Here is a 9,283-nt window from a genome sequence, read left to right as displayed (position 1 = left end):
CTAAATTAGCAGAGGTACGTAACTTTCTTAAAATACTTCTAAGCCTCCACCCATCCTTGTCTGAAAAAACCTCAGTGCCCGATCTTTGCTTCATTAACCGTTTAACGGAGGAAATAAATAATTTAACATCTGGAAAAAAGTTCCGTACATCCCTACTCAGTTTGGGATCGGCATTAAGTGAATCGCTGATCAATTAGACCAACGCAGTCTGATCGCTAGCAGCGTCTTCATTCTGAACAACAGCGATCCCGCCGCTACTTTCTGCTGTGTTATTAAGTGCAGACGCCTTCTCTGCCACATCTGTCTGATCCCCAGGGCGGTCGAGGGTCACATCTGGGGTCAGTTGTTTGCCTGATTCTGCAGCTTTAACAACATCTTTTCAATCTCTGGCTACATGACCAGCTTTGCCACATTTAAAGTATTTCATCGGTTCAGAGTTGACAAAGATAACATATTCGTAACCGTCCACTCAGAACCTCTACGCTACTTTTAGCTCATCCTCTGTATTTTTTAAAATCATTAAAACTTGAATCAAAAACACATCACAGGCTTCAACTGAGGTGCTTTACATCCTAAAGGTATTCGTTTAATCTGCGAGATTAACTGTCCATAGCGAGATAGCTCTCTTTCAAGGGTCTCGTTAGATAGAAAAGGATGTACATTAGATAAAGTAATATTTGTTTGTGGAGTTAAAGTGTCTTTTATAACAACTCCATTTCCCACACTGTAAAAAATAAATTTTGCATGTGTGAAAAATAATAATAAAAAATAGCTAACTATACGCAAAATAATCATTACCTTAATTAATGAAAATGGATTTTACCCTTTTTATTGATTATTTAATTCTAACTCAATAAAAAAAAAAATTAAGAATATCCATCCATCGTCCAACCCGCTGAATCCGAACACAGGGTCACGGGGTCTGCTGGAGCCAATCCCAGCCAACACAGGGCACAAGGCAGGAACCAATCCCAGGCAGGGTGCCAACCCGCCGCAGGACACACACAAACCCATCCACACTCCAAGCACAATTTAGAATCGCCAATCCACCTAACCTGCATGTCTTTGGACTGTGGGAGGAAACCCACGCAGACACGGGGAGAACAAGCAAACTCCACGCAAACGCGAACCCAGGTCTCCTAACTGCGAGGCAGCAGCGCTACCACTGCGCCACCGTGCCGCCCAAATTAATGTAAACCTTTTTATAACTTATTCTAAGTAAAAAAACTAAACTGTGAATTGAACACATTTAAGTTAAGTTAAATTTAATGACAGGGCACTTCCTCTCACATCGATTTCTTTGTCTTTACAATAATGCATTCAACTGTAACGCTTATCCATAATAAGAGCTATTTTACTATGAATGTGTAAGTATAAAGCCTATTAATCCATCCATTTTCTAACCCGCTGAATCCGAATACAGGGTCACGGGGGTCTGCTGGAGCCAATCCCAGCCAACACAGGGCACAAGGCAGGAACCAATCCTGGGCAGGGTGCCAACCCACTGCAGAACACACATACACCAAGCACACACTAGGGCCAATTTAGAATCGCCAATCCACCTAACCTGCATGTCTTTGGATTGTGGGAGGAAACAAGCCTATAATTCCGTAATGAATAATAACTAGTATTTCATTTCATATAGTAACAGACGTAAGCATTTGTTGTTTTCACGAAACCTTTCCCTTCATGTGGGAAACATGGCGGGCAAGGTAGCGTCTTTCTAACAACTTACCTCGTTGGTTTGCTTTAAAAAGCAAGCACATTTCTCGGATAGTTACGTATGTTCATATGCTTTTTTTATCTTTTAAAAGTTTTATTTTACACAGAAAAAGAAAATGACACTTTGAGATAAGTTTGAGAACGATATGGCGTTTGTCCTAAACTACGACCTGTAAACAACACATAAAGACGTTTGCCTAACCGTCACGTTATTATTTGACCTCTTATTTAATTAGTGATCTACATAGGCCATGTATTTTCTGGTTAATTTTTAACACTGTGATTTATTTCGCGATGTTTGATTTCCTATGTGCTATTTTATTTCAGGATTTTCGCTATCGCATACTGAAAAGTAGTGAAAAGGCGGCCATTCATTTAAGAGGACACGTTGGTGTAAATGCAGGACGTGTTTGAAGAGCGGCACCTGCTGCAGGATTTCACTCCTTCACTCTCTGTTTCCATCCCGTTTACCACTCACTCCTGGGACATTATTTGATTGAGATATACTTTTGAAGAAAGTTTAAAAAAAGAAAAGAAAATTTTCATTGACATTTGAATGTCAGTAATTCAGTAAGAAATTATCGTCAGATATTTGATTTAATTTTCTTTTGAAACTATAACTCCGTTGTTGTGACTATCTGTGTACGTTCAAATAAATAAAGAGATATGGATTTTTTAGCACGTATTTGTTATAAAGTCATTTCTGTCCAGCGTTGCATACTCACTTTTTATGAGTACTGTAATTCAAGTGAAAATCGGAGTAAAATTAAACCATTTTTGCCACTACTTATATTAAATTGAACTCATTTATTTTAGGTAAATTTGCGTTAATTAATAAATTAAGTTTACTCAATAGTGCAGTATATTAAATCTACACAAAAATATTGTTTGTAATTTCTTGCCTTATTTTTTTTTTAAGTAATTTTAACGCATTACTTTTTACAGTGAATCTATGGACAGAATCTGTTGTAGCAACAAACCCAACCAGCGCACTGCTCATTCTTGTGGCTGAACGAACATCGACACAGCAGCCTATCACATTTCAAACAGCTTCTTCTACAGAACAGGTCGCTTCTGGCATAGCTTCACTCAGTGTTGTCGGGTAAGTTTTTTAAAATCACCGGTCCGAAAACGGACCCCTCCTGAGGAGGCCATTCTGGCTTTCCTCAGAATAAACCAATCTAACAAAAAAGATAAACAGTTAGAGACAGAATAACAATTAAGAACAAAAAAGCAGAAAAAACAAATAATAAAATTACAAACCTTCAAACTCTCCCGTTCTCACTCTCACTTTCTCACAGCTCCGCAAACTCATCACTCTCGCGAGAGAAAGAAAGAAAGAAAGAAAGAAAGAAAGAAAGAAAGAAAGAAAGAAAGAAAGAATCCCGCTCAGTCAAATAGCGGGTCTTGAGGAGCTTCTCCTGGCAGCCCAGACAGCAAGACTGGAGCTCAGTAACTCTGTAGCTCTGAGTCACATCATGAGATGTTATCGGCTTTATTCAGGTTTAAAACATCATTTTGAATTTCCCAGTTTGATGGCTTACCTGCAGGAGACGCACAGCGAAAATGTTCTAGAAATTGAGTGGCCGAAATGCTGGAGGAGACGTTTTCTTTAGTCACGGGTCGACACGCAGCTCTGGTGTTGCCATTGGTATCTAAACAAGTGTGTCCGACATCGGTGTCTGCCTACGAAGTGATAAGCGGGCGGATGCTACTTGGAAAATAGCCAGTTGGTTTTTATGAAGTTTCTGCTCCAACAACTTCCAGTGAAAGAGTGCGCTTTTTTAAATGTCTTGAGCGGACTTTATCAGAGTGTGACCAGGATGAATGTGTGTTTTTAGGTGGGGATTTTAACTGCACGCTTAATGATGCACTGATCAGAGCCACACCCGCGATCTGCCAGAGAGCTGACGGCGCTCATTGAGTGATATGAATTGAAGGATGTGTGGGGGGCTCTGAATGGGGGCGACAGGCAGTACACGTGGGCACAGGTGCGAGGTGGCACTCTTTCACTTGCCAGGATTGATCGGTTTTACACTTTTAACCATCATCTTAACTGTTTTAATTCACGTGTCATTGTGCCAACAAGTCTATCTGATCATGCATTAGTTATCTGTAATGTTCTTATGTCATCTTTAAAGTCAAAAAGATCTCATTTACATTTTAATGAGCTTTCATATCAGTACTCCCATTTTCTAAATTGTTTTACATACTTTTGGACACAGTGGGGTGAAAGGATATGTCAGTTCTCTTCTCTGGGTCAGTGGTGGGATGTTGGTAAAGTGCAGATTCGCCAGTTCTGTCACCAGTATACTCTGAATGTCACACGGAGTTTGAATGATTCTATGATAGCACTGAAAGAAGAGATAACAGAACTCCAGCAGGACTTGGACTCCTCTAAGGGCAGTGAGAACCTGCACAGCAAATCACCTAGTGTTAAATTTCTAGTGTTAGTGTTTAGAGTTGACTTCTGAGAGTTGTTTTTTCATACCTTACACCAGACAGTGTTGATTCATTTACGAATAAAGTGTTATTTTGCTGTGTGATTAAAATACACTTTCACAGTGTGATGTAGACTTCCAGGAAGTAGTACTATGTTTGGTCTGCTCTGCTCACTGGAATGGCGGCTTCTCCCACGTGTATGGAAGAGGTAGTATGTTATTAGTGTACTTATTTGTGTTTTGATACTGTAAAGTAAATTTATTGTAGTTAATATTTTAGGCAAAACTATGTATATTTGTTAATATTGAGTTAAGACATTTTCGTACAAATGTCGCATTGGATGTTATTTTAAAAGATATTTTTGAACGAAGATGATGTTTTTAGTAAATGTTTAACCATAACGTAATTTTAAGATATGAAGTTGAAATTGTATCAGTAATAATCAGCATTATTATTTTTCAAAGTGCGCATAATTGTAAATTCTCTTAATTAGTTTTACAAACGAAGACGCCATATTGTGGCAAAACGCGCTTTTTGTCTTGGTCATAGATAATTATACTTCCTTGAAGACGAATGTGACTGATTTCTGAGAGACGGTAACTGGACAATTAGTAAGCAACAGAATAAAAAATTGTGGAGATGCTCATTAAAGTTCAGTACGGGATACAAAAAAAATATGTTAAAGTTGGCGAGGATGGATTACACTACACTGATTTTAAAAAACGCGTACTCTGTTTGTATTTATTTTTAATGCATAACTGCTATATTGAATTGGACATGTTGAAAGTGAGAAAGGCGGCCCTCACACCCTGACTGATTATAAAGTCCAAGGTGCTTTGGTTAGAGCCCGTTTTCAAGAAGAAACTGAACGTGATACTCCAACCAAGTACTTTATTGGGCTGGAAAGAAAACACGGCCAAAGCAGAATGATTCATTGTTTGTGTGACCCCTCTGGAAGTGAGATGAGAAGCTCTTCTCAAATTAGGGCATTTGCCGTTGATTTCTATTCTAAACTTTTCTCATCTGAGCTGGTGGAACAGGACACTGATTGTTCGGGTTTTACTAAGGGGCTACTGCAGGTGCCAGAGGAGAAGTTACCAGCTTTACAGAGAGGGCTTACCCTTGAAGAACTCTCACGGGCATTGGCAAGTTTAAACACCAGGAAAGCTCCAGGTATTAATGGACTTACTGTTGAATTCTACAGGTTGGTTTAGGAGTTCATCAGACCAGACCTACTTGTGGTTCTTCAAGAGTACTTAGATAAAGGTCTCCTCCCCAAGAGCTGTTGTTGCCCTCATTCCAAAAAAAGGTGACCTCTGTAATATTAAGAACTGGAGGCCAGTAGCCTTGCTTTGTACTGACTATAAAATATTTTTTAAAGTGTTGGCTACGAGAATGAAGGAGGTGTTGGGTCATGTCATTCACCCTGATCAGAGTTACTGTGTACCAAACAGGTCCATGTATGACAACATCTTTTTTTATTAGGGATACATTTGAAATCTGCAAACTGTTTGGTTTACACGGTGGTCTCATTTCCTTGGACCAGGAGAAGGCTTTTGATCGGGTGGAGCACCAGTACCTTTGGCGAGTACTAATGGGATTTGGTTTCCCACCCTGCTTTGTTTCCATGGTTCAGGTGCTCTATAGTGACATTCAGGGTGTACTGAAAATCAATGGTGGGCTGAGCGCTCCATTCAAAGTAGATAGAGGGATTAGACAGGGTTGCTCCTTGTCTGGCATGTTGTATGGCCTGGCTAAAGAACACCTGCTGAACAAATTAAGGAGAGTGGTGGGTGGACTGACTGTCCCTGAGTGTTCAGTGCCTTTGAAGGTCTCCGCATATGCAGATGATCTCATAGTATTAGTAGCAAAACAACAAGATGTGGATGGGCTGGTATCTGTGCTGGATGAGCTCCAAAGAGAATCATCAGCTAAAGTAAATTGGACCAAGAGCTCTGCGGCACTATTGGGTAACTGGATGGGTCCTTTTCCTTCATTGCCATCTGGACTGAAATGGAATTAAATACCTGGGATTACATCTGGGAGGCATAAACAGTGACATTAAGAATTGGGAAGGCATTGCAGAAAATGTCAGAAACCGTTTACAACACTGGAGATGATGACTTCCCCAACTGTCATATAGAGGACGGACGCTAATCACAAACAACCTTGTTACATCTGCTCTATGGCAGAGGCTGGCATGCCTGGAACCCCCACCTGACCTGATTACTGAAGTGCAAAGGGAGTTGATTAATTTTTTTTGAATGGGAAGCATTGGCTGTACCAAAGTATTTTACACCAACCCAGAAGTGCAGGAGGACAAGGACTGGTGGACATCTGGAGCAGAAGAAATGTGTTCAGACTACAAACTCTGCAAAAACTGCTTTATGATCAAATGGTGTGTCCTGGAAGACACTAGCCTGTGCTCTCCTGTAACAAGTTGGCATCCTGAAATTGGACTGAGTGCTTTTCTTAATGGACTGTGACTCCTTCAAAATTGGTAATGTTTCAGACTTTTACCGAAGTGTATTGAGAATCTGGCAACAGTTGGATTGTCATGTTGAGGAAAGATCTTTAAATTTATATTGGACTTTAGTACTAGGGTGTTGTACCGTGTTAGCCGGTTACCTGAATGTAGAGAAAAGCCAAGCAAAATGACAACTTTTACTGGCTAACTAAAAAGATTACAATAAGCAAACTTTAGAGGCAACTCAGGCCCCTTCTTCAGGCGAGATGTAATCTAGAATTGCCAGTTGTCTCTACCATGGCAGTAGAGTCGACATCTCTGAAACAACACCTGATCAGGGCTGGTATTCTACAAATTAAACATTTGACTCAACCACAGCTACTCAGTTGGCTGAGCGCAGAGACGGTGGCTGCAGCTTTAGGTCTGAGCTCTGTGCGCACAGCAGAAAGATTTTTGAGGCAGATTTTTCTGAATATACCGTCAACAGCTAAAGAGTTATTGCAAGACTTTTTCAAAGCTACAGATTACCCAATCAATCAACATTTATTTATATAGCACATTTTCATACAAAAAAATGTAGCTCAAAGTGCTTTACAAAATGAAGAATAGAAAAATAAAAGACACAACAAAAAATAAACATAAGTCAACATTAATTAACATAGAATAAGTAAGGTCCGATGGCCAGGGTGGACAGAAAAAAAAAAAAAAACTCCAAAAGCTGGAGAAAAAAAATAAAATCTGTAGGGATTCCAGACCACGAGACCGCCCAGTCCCCTCTGAGCAATCTACCTAACATAAGTCAAACAGTCCTCTTTGTATTTAGGGTTTTCATGGAAGGACCTGATGATGATGGTCACGTAGACTTCTGGCTTTCAGTCCATCAATGTTGGTGCATCATGATGCTTTGAGTAGGTGGTGATGGCGCAGGCCGCCACCACAAAGAAACCGGAAAAAGAAACAGAAGAGAGAGTAGGGGTCAGTATGGATTTTAGAGCCACTGTGAATAGTTATTATGAAGAATTGAACATACAGAGTATCAGGATTAAGATAAAGTGAAGTTATAAAAGGCCATGTTAAAGTAATGTGTTTTCAGCAGTGTTTTAAAGTGCTCTACTGTATCAGCCTGGTGAATTCCTATTGGCAGGCTATTCCAGATTTTAGGTGCATGACAGCAGAAGGCCGCCTCACCACTTCTTTTAAGTTTAGCTTTTGGAATTATAAGGAGACACTCATTTGAAGTTCTAAGGTTACGATTTGGAATATAATGTGTCAGACACTCTGATATATAAGATGGGGCGAGATTATTTAAGGCTTTATAAACCATAAGCAGTATTTTAAAGTCAATCCTGAATGACACAGGTAACCAGTGTAGTGACATCAAAACTGGAGAAATGTGTTCGGATTTTCTTTTCCTAGTTAGGATTCTAGCAGCTGCATTCTGCACTCGTTGCAAGTGATTTATGTCTTTCTTAGGTAGTCCTTAGAGGAGTGCGTTACAGTAATCTAGTCTACTGAAAACAAAAGCGTGAATTAATTTCTCAGCATCTTTCAATGATATAAGAGGTCTAACTTTACTTATGTTTCTTAAGTGAAAAAATGCTGTCCTAGTGGTCTGATGAATATGCGATTTAAAATTCAGATTACAGTCAACGGTTACCCCTAAGTTTTTTACCTCTGTCTTAACTTTTAACCTAATGCATCAAGTTTATTTCTGATAACCTCATTGAATCCATTATTGCCAATTACTAAAATTTCAGTTTTCTCTTTATTTAGTTTGAGAAAATTACTATTCATCCATTCAGAAATACCAGTAAGACATTGTGTTAGTGTATCGAGAGAGTCGGAGTCATCAGGTGCTATTGATAAGTACAGCTGTGTGTCATCAGCATAGCTGTGGTAGCTCACGTTGTGCCCTGAGATAATCTGACCTAACGGAAGCATGTAGATTGAGAAGAGCAGCGGACCCAGGATAGAGCCTTGTGGAACACCATATCGGATATCATGTGTCTTTGAGATTTGATTACCACAACTCACAAAGAATTTTCTACCTGCCAGGTAGGATTCAAACCAATTTAAGACCCTGCCAGAGAGGCCCACCCATTGACTAAGGCGATTTCTAAGAATATTGTGATCAATGGTGTCAAATGCAGCACTCAGATCTAAGAGGATGAGAACAGATAAATGGCCTCTGTCTGCCATTCTCACCAGATAAATGTCATTTACTACTTTAACGAGTGCAGTTTCTGTGCTGTGATTTGTTCTGAAGCCTGACTGAAATTTATCAAGAATAGCAGGTTTATTGAGGTGGTCATTTAACTGCATAATGACTGCCTTCTCTAGAATTTTACTTAAGAAGGGCAGGTTAGAGATGGGTCTAAAATTTTCAAAGGCAGAGGGGTCAAGATTATTTTTCTTGAGCAGGGGTTTAACTACAGCAGTTTTAAGACAGTCTGGGAAGACCCCCATATCTAATGACGAATTAACTATGTCCAGAATATTGTCAATTAGCACGCCTGATATTTCTTTGAAATACCTTGTTGGTATTGAGTCAAGGACGCAGGTGGAGGGTTTCAGTTGAGCGATTATACTATGTAATTCAGGTAAATCTATCCTGGTGAAAGCATTTAATTTGTTTATAATGGAGTACCGGGG

At 39.6% G+C, this 9,283-nt stretch overlaps 1 long non-coding RNA gene across 1 annotated transcript; it reads right to left on the bottom strand.

Annotated features, from left to right (window-relative positions):
- Positions 1-2,595: 2,595 nt before the first annotated feature.
- Positions 2,596-3,357, bottom strand: LOC120520060. Its single transcript, XR_005631755.1, has 3 exons — positions 3,267-3,357; positions 2,986-3,039; positions 2,596-2,903 (listed from the first exon to the last, which is right to left on the bottom strand). It is a non-coding gene; the product is annotated as an uncharacterized LOC120520060 (long non-coding RNA).
- Positions 3,358-9,283: the final 5,926 nt, after the last annotated feature.

The sequence above is a fragment of the Polypterus senegalus genome, unplaced genomic scaffold (genome assembly GCF_016835505.1).
Source record: "Polypterus senegalus isolate Bchr_013 unplaced genomic scaffold, ASM1683550v1 scaffold_7938, whole genome shotgun sequence".
Classification (NCBI taxonomy): domain Eukaryota; kingdom Metazoa; phylum Chordata; class Cladistia; order Polypteriformes; family Polypteridae; genus Polypterus; species Polypterus senegalus.
The sequence above is the reverse complement of the archived record's forward strand: the minus strand, read 5'-3'. Positions and strand labels throughout refer to the sequence as shown.